The 10561-nt window shown below is 48.1% G+C and overlaps 1 pseudogene; it reads right to left on the bottom strand.

Annotated features, from left to right (window-relative positions):
- Positions 1 to 311: 311 nt before the first annotated feature.
- LOC114005258 (saccharopine dehydrogenase-like oxidoreductase pseudogene) overlaps positions 312 to 10561 on the bottom strand; it is a 10748-nt pseudogene continuing 498 nt past the window's right edge.

Below are 10561 nucleotides of genomic sequence, written 5' to 3'. Positions count from 1 at the left end.
ACATCCAGTGGAGACACTCCTTCATTCTCACTCATGCCAAGCGGGAGCACACACTGTGAAGGCGTGCAAACCAGTCCTTCGTGCTGTCGTCCTCTCCACTCCTACTTTAGTCAGCCAGTATTCTAATTGCCATGCAGTCCTCTATCAAACTCTTACTCTAAGAACCTTGTCCCTCTCTTTGACTTTATGGGCTGCTTGGTATTTTTATTTTATTTATTTCTTTTGCTGGAAGGTGTGTGCAGTCACCAGAGAGAGAGAGAGACGGAGAAACAGGGAGAAGAAGAAGCACCGCCCAACAGGGCATGGTCATGCCACAATCCCTTCTCCTCCATTTCTCCCTCTTTTCAGGATTTTGGGTATGCATGTACATGGACCCTGTGGCGGTGGCCACTTAGCCAACCTCTGGTCCCTTCACTGTGTACAGTACTTGGTTCTTGTCAGTACTAAGGCCACGGCTGTATCCTTGCCCAAAGAACGTCAATGTAAGTGGTGAGGCATTGATCTGTTTCCGTGTTGGACTTTGTTTTGAAAAATAACCAAAGAAGAGCCATGAGAACTTTATGAGAAGTTGTCTTCTAATACCAAACATCACAAAGAACAAAGACAAGTCCTGCGAACATCAGCTTCCCACAGCTACATGAGCGGTATACCAAACTGCTGATTCCTCTACATGTTCATGGAGATATTGCTGAGTCTGGGGGATGGGATAACTTCTGAGTTCTCTACAGTAAGAAATTGGCCAGTTTCTTTTCAATTTTGGACCAACAAATGGGATAGGTTTTGGATGTGACTCATTTCTTAGTTTTCTCAAAGTACTCTGATCTCCAAAACTATAAACGGCTGACTTCTGGGTACCATCATGAAAACACAAACCCGGTGGTCTTGAATTTATAGCCAGGAAACGTTCCATGCAAAGTACATTTTATTTCTGGTATAGGTTAATCTCAGATCTGCCGGAGTAAATCAATACCACTGCTTCCGAAGATATAAATCCCTTTTCTGCAGCTTCTTGTGATACTTCCAAGACGTTAGTTCTAGGATCTAGGGTTCTCCAAACAGGGCGATACAGCTAGTTCCATATTCAATACATATTTTTCCTATGGGTTCTCCATAAAATCAAGATGGTCTATGCAGTTGACAACAACTGTTGCCCATTTGGCTATTTCGTCAAGTGAGGCTGCATTAGTAGTATCACGTAGTATTATTCCAACTTCAGACGATAGCGTCACTCTTCCCAGCTTTGTTGTAGTTTCTCCCGGGAGCAGCCCACCAGGCCCAGGGCAGGCGGGAGTTCCACCGTGTAACCACCTGCTCACAGGCCTCCTCCTCCCGAACCAGCCAGGAAGCCAGAGGTGCAGAACACCGCCAGATGGAAAAGCCTCTGCTCAGTGGCTATGATGAGTCCACAGCGAGCTGAAGCTAGGAGCAGGTTGACCGAATGGCACCTGCACCTCAGGCAGTGACCCCAGTACCTGGCTCAGCAACCGTGCCATCCTGGCCACTGTCCTGCATGTTTCTCAATCTGAAGAAATGACGACTGGCCATCTAGACCGATGGAATAGTTTCTGTGCAGGTTTTTTTTCTACAGCACTCTCAACATCTGCACCTTCTGCTGGGAAAGCAAAGTCCAGACCAGAGTGGGTGGTCTGTACCTGTCCAGGCCCCGAGAGCCCCCATGGCTGCCGTTATCAGTCTAAATAACTAGGCAGCTGTACTGAGGGCTTCCCACCAGGGAACCTGCCTCAGAGCACTGAGATCTGTCTCTTCTGCTGGTGGTCAGAACAGTTCTTCCTGGTATTTTGTGCCAGGGTGCAAAAGGACCACATCTAGATTTGGCACATCTCTGCACGGCTGCTGGTCCTCCACATCCACTCGTGTTATGGGCCACATGTCCCCCTGAAGGAAGCACATGGGGAACCTCCTTGTTGACTCCAAGTACCGTGCGAACCTGAGGGAGTTCTGATGGCCATCAGCGTGTTCTATGCTTCAGTGCACCCCTCCAATGTCAGTAGGACTGATACCAACACATCCCTTTAACAGGCCAGATTTCTATTGCCCTTCTGCCTGACCAGGCGGCCAAGCCATTGGCCACTGCCCATGAGTCAGTGAAAACTGGAAACACACAGGCTTTCATCACTGCTCAATTCTTCCATGGCGGCTAGTGCTGCCCACGCGGCTGATCTGTGTTCATCGTCTTTGATCAGAGCAACTTCTGTTCACGTAGAATGTCCTTTATTCACCTTATCACTGTTGTCCACACACCACAGCTCTTGGGGGTCTGCTGAGAAGTGTTTATAGGGCACTATAAAATCCAGTAGCTCCTCACAGGGTCCCAGAGTCAGTCCTCGGAAAAAAGAGGCTTCCTGTGCATACGTATCCTCTTTTCATTCCTCAGGTAGCATGACCCTGAATGAACCATTTCCATGTCACCGTGGGACACTCTCAGGCACTGCAATCCCCACTAGAGTGTTTCTCTGACATCATGGGTATTTCAGGTTTCAAGATTATTTTATGTCCTTTAGTCACAGGGGTAGCTTCAGGTAATATCATAGCAAGGTAGGATATGCAAGCACCTCAGACAGACATTCTCCATCCAAAGGACCCGTAGTTCTGACAGGAAGGAACTCACAGGCTTTTCCAATCAACCTGGAAATATGCTGAGTAAAAGGCTATAAAGAAAAGAGTGTGTCCATACCAGCATTCCCATCCTACACCGTGTGGACTACGCCAATCATACTTTCCCATTTAGCGTGTCCAGTTCCTATGACTCAAAGGGCGGATTTATATGCTGCTTCTACATATTCCGTGAGCAGATTCCCACATGGGCTCCTCACCCAGGCAGATGGGTTGGCACACCCGGAACACACACAGGTAAAAGAGAAACAACCATTTCAGAGGAAGCTTGTTCAAACAGCCCAACGCTTCAAGGAACTCTGCCAGAAGCCCATCCACCCTCACTTTCCTTGCTGTGGCCCCCATGAGGATGTTATCCACAGGTTTGGATTTACGATACCAGACAGGAGACCTGCTCTCCAGCCAGATGTCATAGCCAGTCCCACAAAACAACCAGGTAAAGGAGACGCAATGTCCTCACATGAAGCCTGGTTAGAAGAGTCTGACCTTCGGGAACCAGCAGTTAGCGTAATGGCTATGTCGCTGGACTCCCACATAGTCGACCGCGGTTCGTGTCCCGGACCTGGTGGCTTAAAACTCACGCCGGGCGCGTGTGCGTGCGTGCCCAAGATCCCGAGAGGAGAATGGAGGAGAAGGGAGTGGCTTAAAACTCACGCCGGGCGCGTGTGCGTGCGTGCCCAAGATCCCGAGAGGAGAATGGAGGAGAAGGGATTGCGGCATGACCATTCCCCCTGTGGGGTGATTTCTCGCTTTCTGTCTCTATGTCTCTCTCTGTCTGTCTGGCAAGCGCACGCGCCCTACAGTGAAAATCTCTCCAAAAAAAAAAAAAAAGAGTCTGACCTTCCATGTCCTATCAATCTGCCATTTTTAGGTTCTGCTTCCAGGACCTTGTCTTGTCCACCCCTAGACCATTTTACCCTCCCTGCTTAAGAGGCTTTGGGTCGTCAGCAGAACCATGAGTCAAGGGACCCAGGTCCTCACTTTGATCTTTACTGCATTACGCTACATGACCATTGCCCTAGGCGATGTTTGATCAGATTTTTAAGTGTGATCTCTGCCTTTTGACTAGAGACTCTCCAAGCTGGGGAAGACGCTGCAAACTTGTTTAGAGCCCTTAATGGTGGGCCATCAGCAGGTGCTCTCTTTCTCATCCTCCCAGGAGTCCTCAGCACTGTGGTAAAACCTCTGTTTAAACCTTTGTCAATTTCTATTTTGCTCATCCTCTTTCTGAAAAACCATCTAAAAAGTTCTACCATGCTGGGGTACGTCTTGACCCTCCCCCCTTTCTTTCCCTTCATAATCACTCCTACCAATACTTTCTTTCTCTTTTTTTTTTCCCCTTTTCATTTTTTTTACCCAGTTTTTCTTGTGGTTACAGGATGTGTGCATTCACCAGAGAGAGCGACAGAGGGAGGGAGGGAAAGTGAGAAATCGCCTCCCAAGGAGATGGCCGCTCTGTAATCCCTTGTCCTCTCAGTATTTTGGGCTCCCAGGCACATGTGCCCAGAGTGTTTCTCAAGCTGCTAGGTCTGGAACTTGAACCTCCGAGTCAGCCATGTAGGATCCAGCTGCCTTAACCACTGTGCCACTAGCTAGCCTACCAATGCTTTCTATATCCACCTGATTTCTTAGGAGCCTTAAAAAAGTCTCCACCTTCCTGGGGTGAGCCCTTTAACTGCCCTGTTCCCTGACTTTCCCCATTCTCTAATTAACGTCATGTTCTTATTAGCTAGCCATGAGAGGAGGCTGGGACAGCAAATTTGGTGAAGTTTCTTGAACTGTCTTACAGTTTGGAAATGGTGAGTTTCTATATAAGAAACTGCATTCAGAGGCCTCTTTGATCATAGCATTGATCACAATCTGGGGAAAAGGTCATATTCAGCTAGGGAATACCCCAGTCACCCTAGGGCCAGTACCACATGGCTTACATAAAAAGCCAATCCTCTGCTTCATTTGGTGTGTTGAAGTTGGCATTTCTAGGGCCAGTTTCCCCCTTCTCAGAGTAAGAAGAGCTTGCAGTGGATTTTAATCCAATCCACCAGACTGGCTGTTTACTGGAGAATAACCTCCTGTGTGTCTGGACAACAGATAGCAAACCGTGGGTTCTTAGACTAATAAATGGAGGACAGAGGGATGGTGGAGAAAGAAGCCTGTGGCTAGTTCTAGCAATTAGCATCAACTCTACAGTAATGTGACCTCGAGGAGACAGGGAAGGCTTAACTTATCTCAGCGTCAACCATGGCCTATGAGGTGGTGACCAGTCAAAGCAACGTCTTTCATAGTGGAGTCCAGCAGAGGGTGAGAGTTGCTGCACCACCTGATACAGCTTCTGCACCACCTGATAAATCACCTGTCACACAAAGGAAGACCAGGTGGCGGTGGCCTGGAGCACTTTCTAGCAAATACTATGAGCAGTGTAGTACTGCCACAGCATGTGTGTAGGCAACAGAGAGCAAAACTGGGAAATGCCCTGGCAGATGCCAATGGCACAATGAAATCAGGAGACTTTGACTTCAAGAGTAGCTTCCATGTGGCCAGAAACTCCCACATATGGTGCCTGGAAATCTTGTGGGGTCAGGACATGAAAACGCTGCTGTGGATGTCTAGAACCTAGAGTCACTCTTCACACCCTGGTTGACGGGGTCTCTGCCTTATATTGCCAAAGGCTTTGGAAAACTGAAGGAGTGGGTGCTGTGCAGCTTTTTCAAGATTCCATTCTATCCGACATGAAAACTGGTATCCTGCTCAGGAAATTCCAGACACTGAATCCCAGAGACAGGCCAACGCTAGACCAATTCCTGGAACACCCATGGATTTCCGTGTACCAGGAGTGTGTGGAGTCATTCTCCAATCACTACACCTTGAGGGAAAGGAACACTCTCCCCTCTCCCATGACAGTGGAGCCCTTGCCTTCTCTGGATCCCACCAACATTTGCATTCTTTCCCTGTGTCCCCTGGGTACATCCCCTCTCTGTCCACCCAGAGGGGTAAAGTCTCGGCCAGACTTCTCCTCCCAACTTCATCTTGTTTCCTGAGGAGGACCAGGTGTCAGGACAGGAAGATCAACAGGGAAGACAGGAATCTTTCTGAGCCAGGAGTAGGCTTCTCCTCACGATGGATTACTAAAGTCTAGGATAACACTCCAGGCCATGATACAGGGACCCTACCATTCATCCATCTGACTGTGGAGGAATAGCAAGAACAGGTCTTTAGAGGGTCATTTGAAATGCCCTTTGATCTCACATCTGAAGTAGAAAACCTCCTCAGATACTGCTAACCCTGGACCCCAGGGAGAGGCCACATTAGATGACATCATGGGGCACTCATGGCTTAGGAGGGGCTGGGAGAAAGTGGAGCCACCCCTTGACTCATGAGCAGTCAGAAACGGGAGGTAAGGGGATCCCCCCTGACAGGAGAATCTCAGCTTTTGCCAATAACACTGATCCCTGTGTTCTGTCCTTATACTATAAGCTTCCATTCACCCTGTCTGTCCCCTCAGGAGTACCCTGATTCCTCTCTTTATCTTGGTTCCCGAGGGAAACCAGGAGTCAAGGCATGCGGCCACAAGACAGATGCCGTGCTTCCAGACACACCCAAGCCTGGCGATCAGGACCACCCTCCCAGCACAGCACCCAGCCTAGCCTTGAGCCTCCCCACGACCTACAGCACCAGCAGCCTCGGTGGAGATCTAAGGGGAGCTGACCACTTCCAGGGCACATCGATAGAAGGAAGCACCCTCAAAGCTGGGCAGTTCCTCAAAGCTGGGCGGCTTCATGGTGGGACTTCAGCCTCATCCTGTGGCATGCGTCAGGGTCAAAGGAGGCCCCCAAAAGAACAGTCACCTTTATTTTAAGGAAACTTTGGTCAGTGCGGGCCCACCACAGAAAGAGAAACCAAGTGGCTCCGGCTGAGGCAGACACATAAACAAGTGGGGTGGTCAAGCTGCTCAACTTGCCTTGCATGTATTATGTTCGTAGGACTGTCGTTCTAAATTGACACGCCATCATTGTACACGTTGATGGGGTACACGGTGACGTTTCGATGTTCATACACAAGGTGGGATGGTAAAATCAAGCTAATTAACATGTGTGAGATGGATCCATGTCAGATCCCAAGGTCTTAATGGACACAATTCCATCACCTTGAGCAAAAGCCAGGTGTACCAAATCCCCACCAAAGACAAGGATCTATGGCTGTGGGTCCTGGCCTTGGGAAGGCCAGATCTGCTCAGACAAGAGGCAAACCAAGTCTGTGCTCCTTTCAGAGACATGTGACAAGTCTAGATAGAAAGACCTCAACCCCAAAACAGTGTTCCCAGGCCCAGGCCTCTGCTGGTACTCCCAGCACTGGCAATGAGCTGGTCTTCCCGTTTACCATCCCAGTACTAACAGCCATCCAAGCAGCCCAATCAATGGGAGCCTGCTATTGTCTCGCCCTCACCAGACTGTGCTATCACAGAAGCCGGGGCCCAGCAGCACAAGGGGTCACCCACAGAGCCAAGAGACAAAGGGCTTCCACTGGGGATTCCAGTATCTTGGGGTCTGGCCTACCTGTCTCCAGCCTGGGAAGACCATGAGTGGGTATCCAGGAACTTTACTGGAATTCACTGTCCATCCTCCCCACCAACCACTTGGTTCTAGTTCCAGGGCTAGTATAAGTTCTACCATTTCTCTAGACAGAAGAGCAAACCCCCAGCACGTGTCACATCATCCTTGGACACTGCCAGAAGGATCAAACGAACAAGCCCAGCTCTGCACATTTACTCTGGCTGTATCATGAAGCCCTTCCCCAGTCGCATCACCAGGACCTTCCCAGGCCACGACATAAGGCCCTTCGTAGCCGGCAAGAAAGTAAGACCCACCCAATCCCCACTCCCCTCACATGGCCCTCTTCCAAGAAATCGAGGCATGCCTGTATACCCTTACTGCATGCGTAGTCATGTACTCGCATTAAAACGCTTGTAAAGGAACACAGGTGTCTATGCACACACATATGCATGGGGTGCTCTTGCAGGTTCCCACTTAGCATGTCCAATTCCTAGGGCTTGAAGGGTGATCTTTCACGCCATCTACTTCCCATTCCTAGGCTGGAATCCACAGCAGATATCTGCGAGAGCACGTTTCCTGGTCAGAACACATGCATGCCTCTAACATGATCAGGTAAAACATTCATAACCACTTTATGGGAAACTTCTTCACACAGACCAATGCTTCAAGAAACTCTACCAGAGAACAACCCATTTTCCAGGACCCCTTCCTTCTCGGGAGCTCTGTTTTTCTTTCTTTCTCCTTTAATAAACTCTCCACTTTGCTATACCTACTCTGTGTGCCCATGACTCTAATTCTTCCTGAATGTAGGACAAGAACCCATGTCTCACTGTGATTGTGGGCTCAATCACCCCTGTGCCTCCGCATTCCTACATCATAGTTTGGTGTGTTGTCCCGGGAACAGATAAACTCCCCTTCATGTTGGAATAATGAGAAAAAAAGGGAAAGTGGAGTAAAGAAATTCTCTATATTACACAGGGCTCCAAAGGAAAAGGATCTGGAAGGAAGTGGGGGACAGAAGAAAAGTGCTTTGAAGCCTTTAGGCATGATGCTCAGTGTGGAAATTCCCCTGCCCTGGGGATTACAAGGCCTACAAACAGGGATGCTCCAACAACTCCAGAGATGTCTGTAACATCTGTGAAATATTTCTTTACGTGCTTAAAATAAGAGGTCTTATGACCAGCAGATGGCATAATGGTTATGTCACTGGACTCCCATGCAGTCAACTGCGATTTGAGTCCTGGACCCGGAAACTTAAAACTCACACTGGGTGCGAGTGTGTGTGTGTCCAAGATCCCAAGAGGAAAATAGAGGAGAAAGGATGGTGGAATGGTCATCTCCTTTGGGGGATGATTTCTTGTTTTCTATCTCCCTGTCTCTCTTTGTCTTTCTGGCAAGCACATGCATTCTATAGCAAAAATCTCTCTTTTAAAAAAGAAATAATAAAATAGGGACCAGCAGTTGAAGTAATGGCTATGTTGCTGGACTCCCATGTAGTTGACTGAGGTTCAAGTCCCAGACCCAGAGGCTTGAACTCACACCAGGCGTGTGTGCGTGAGTGCCCAAGATCCCGAAAGGAGAATGGAGGAGAAAGGGTTTGGGTGGTACCACCCCCCGAAGGGGGTGTGTGATTTTTCACTTTCTGTCTCTCTGTCTCTCTTTGTCTTTTTGGCAAACACACCCGCCCTATAGCAAAAATCTCTCCAAAAAAGGCAAGAAAAAAAGAATAAAATTAAAAAGTCCAGAATGATCATTGTAATCAGTAATTGCAATGTCTTCTACATGCATGTCAAGAATAAAATACAACCAATAGGTAGTAGCAAGAGAATTGAGCAATATACTACTTAGTTTCTTTCTTTCCAAAGTCTAGATAGGTGAAGAATAACCAATCATGAGGGTATAAAGGGTAAACAATCATAGCACTATAATGAATTAGAAAATCCTGCAATCAGGCCTAACATTGGGAGGGGATATAAGACTAGCAAAGTTGGCCAGCTGTGGCAGTGCAGCAGTAACACAACTCTTCACAATGCTGAGGCCACATGGGAGAGTCCTGGGTTCTTGTCCTGAGTTCTCCCTGCACATGCTGGGCATGGACACATGTGAGTGACCCTGACTGGCTGAGGTCAGGCATGAATCGTGGCCATGGGAACCCTGTTGGGAATGTTAGACCTTCCTCTCTCTTCCAAACATGGAATAAGTAAATAAATAGATAAACTGTGAAAGAAACACTAACAGAGATACTCAGTTGTGTTATTGTATGCACCCATCATATAATCAGGCATTGTCATCAACAACCAAGATATGGAATCAGCCTCAGTGTCTACCAGTGGATGGGCAGATAGAGAAAATGTGGCATATATACACACAGTGGAATATCGTGCAGCTTTTACAGAGAGGGAAGTGCTGTCATCTGCAACAGCATAGATGAACGTGGAAAGTGTTATATTAGTAAGCCGGGCACAGAAAGCCAAACACTGCATGATCTCTCTTATAAATGGAATTCAAAAAAGTTGAACTCGTAGACGCAGAGAGCAGAACGGTAGTTACCAGGGACTTTCCAGGAGCTAGGGGTAAGAGTACTGGGGGAGATGTTGGTCACAGGGTGAAAAATTTCAGCAAGGAGGAATAAGTTCAAGAGATCTGTTGTGTGACTTACTGACTGCAGTTAGTCACGATTTTTCATTGTACTTGAGAATGCCTGAGGGAGTGCATTTCAGTGTTCTTACCATAAGAATTATGTTAATGATGTTGATTTAGCCATTCTTCAATGTATACATATATCAAAACATCATGGGTGGAACCAGCAGTTAGCGTAATGGCTATGTCGCTGGACTCCCATGTAGTTGATGCGGTTCGAATCCCAGACCTGGTGGCTTAAACTCATGCTGGGCATGTGTGCGTACATGCCCAAGATCCCAAGAGGAGAATGGAGGAGAAGGGACTGCGGCGTGGCCATCCCCCCTGAGGGGCGATTTCTCGTTTTCTGTCTCTCTGTCTCTCTGGCGAGTGCACGTGCCCTATAACAGAAAACCTCTCCAAAAAAAATAAATAAATAAAATAAAACATCATGGGGCTAGCAGGTGGCGTGGTGGTTAAGGCTGTTGGACTCCCACATGGTTGACTATGACTCAAGTCTCAGACCTGGCAGCTTGCTTTCTCACTTTCTTCTTTCTCTCTGTCTCTTTCTGGTCAACTTAAAAAAAAAAAATGACAATGGGTCCAGCAGTTAGCGTAATGGCTATGTCACTGGACTCCCATGTAATTGACTGTGGTTTGAGTCCCGGACCCGGTGGTTTAAACTCACGCCAGGCGTATGTGTTTGTGTGCCCAAGATCCCAAGAGGAGAATGGAGAAGGGATTGCGGCGTGGCCATCCCC

Source organism: Tupaia chinensis, unplaced genomic scaffold, assembly GCF_000334495.1.
Source record: "Tupaia chinensis unplaced genomic scaffold, TupChi_1.0 Scaffold143599_1, whole genome shotgun sequence".
Lineage (NCBI taxonomy): Eukaryota > Metazoa > Chordata > Mammalia > Scandentia > Tupaiidae > Tupaia > Tupaia belangeri.
The sequence above is the reverse complement of the archived record's forward strand: the minus strand, read 5'-3'. Positions and strand labels throughout refer to the sequence as shown.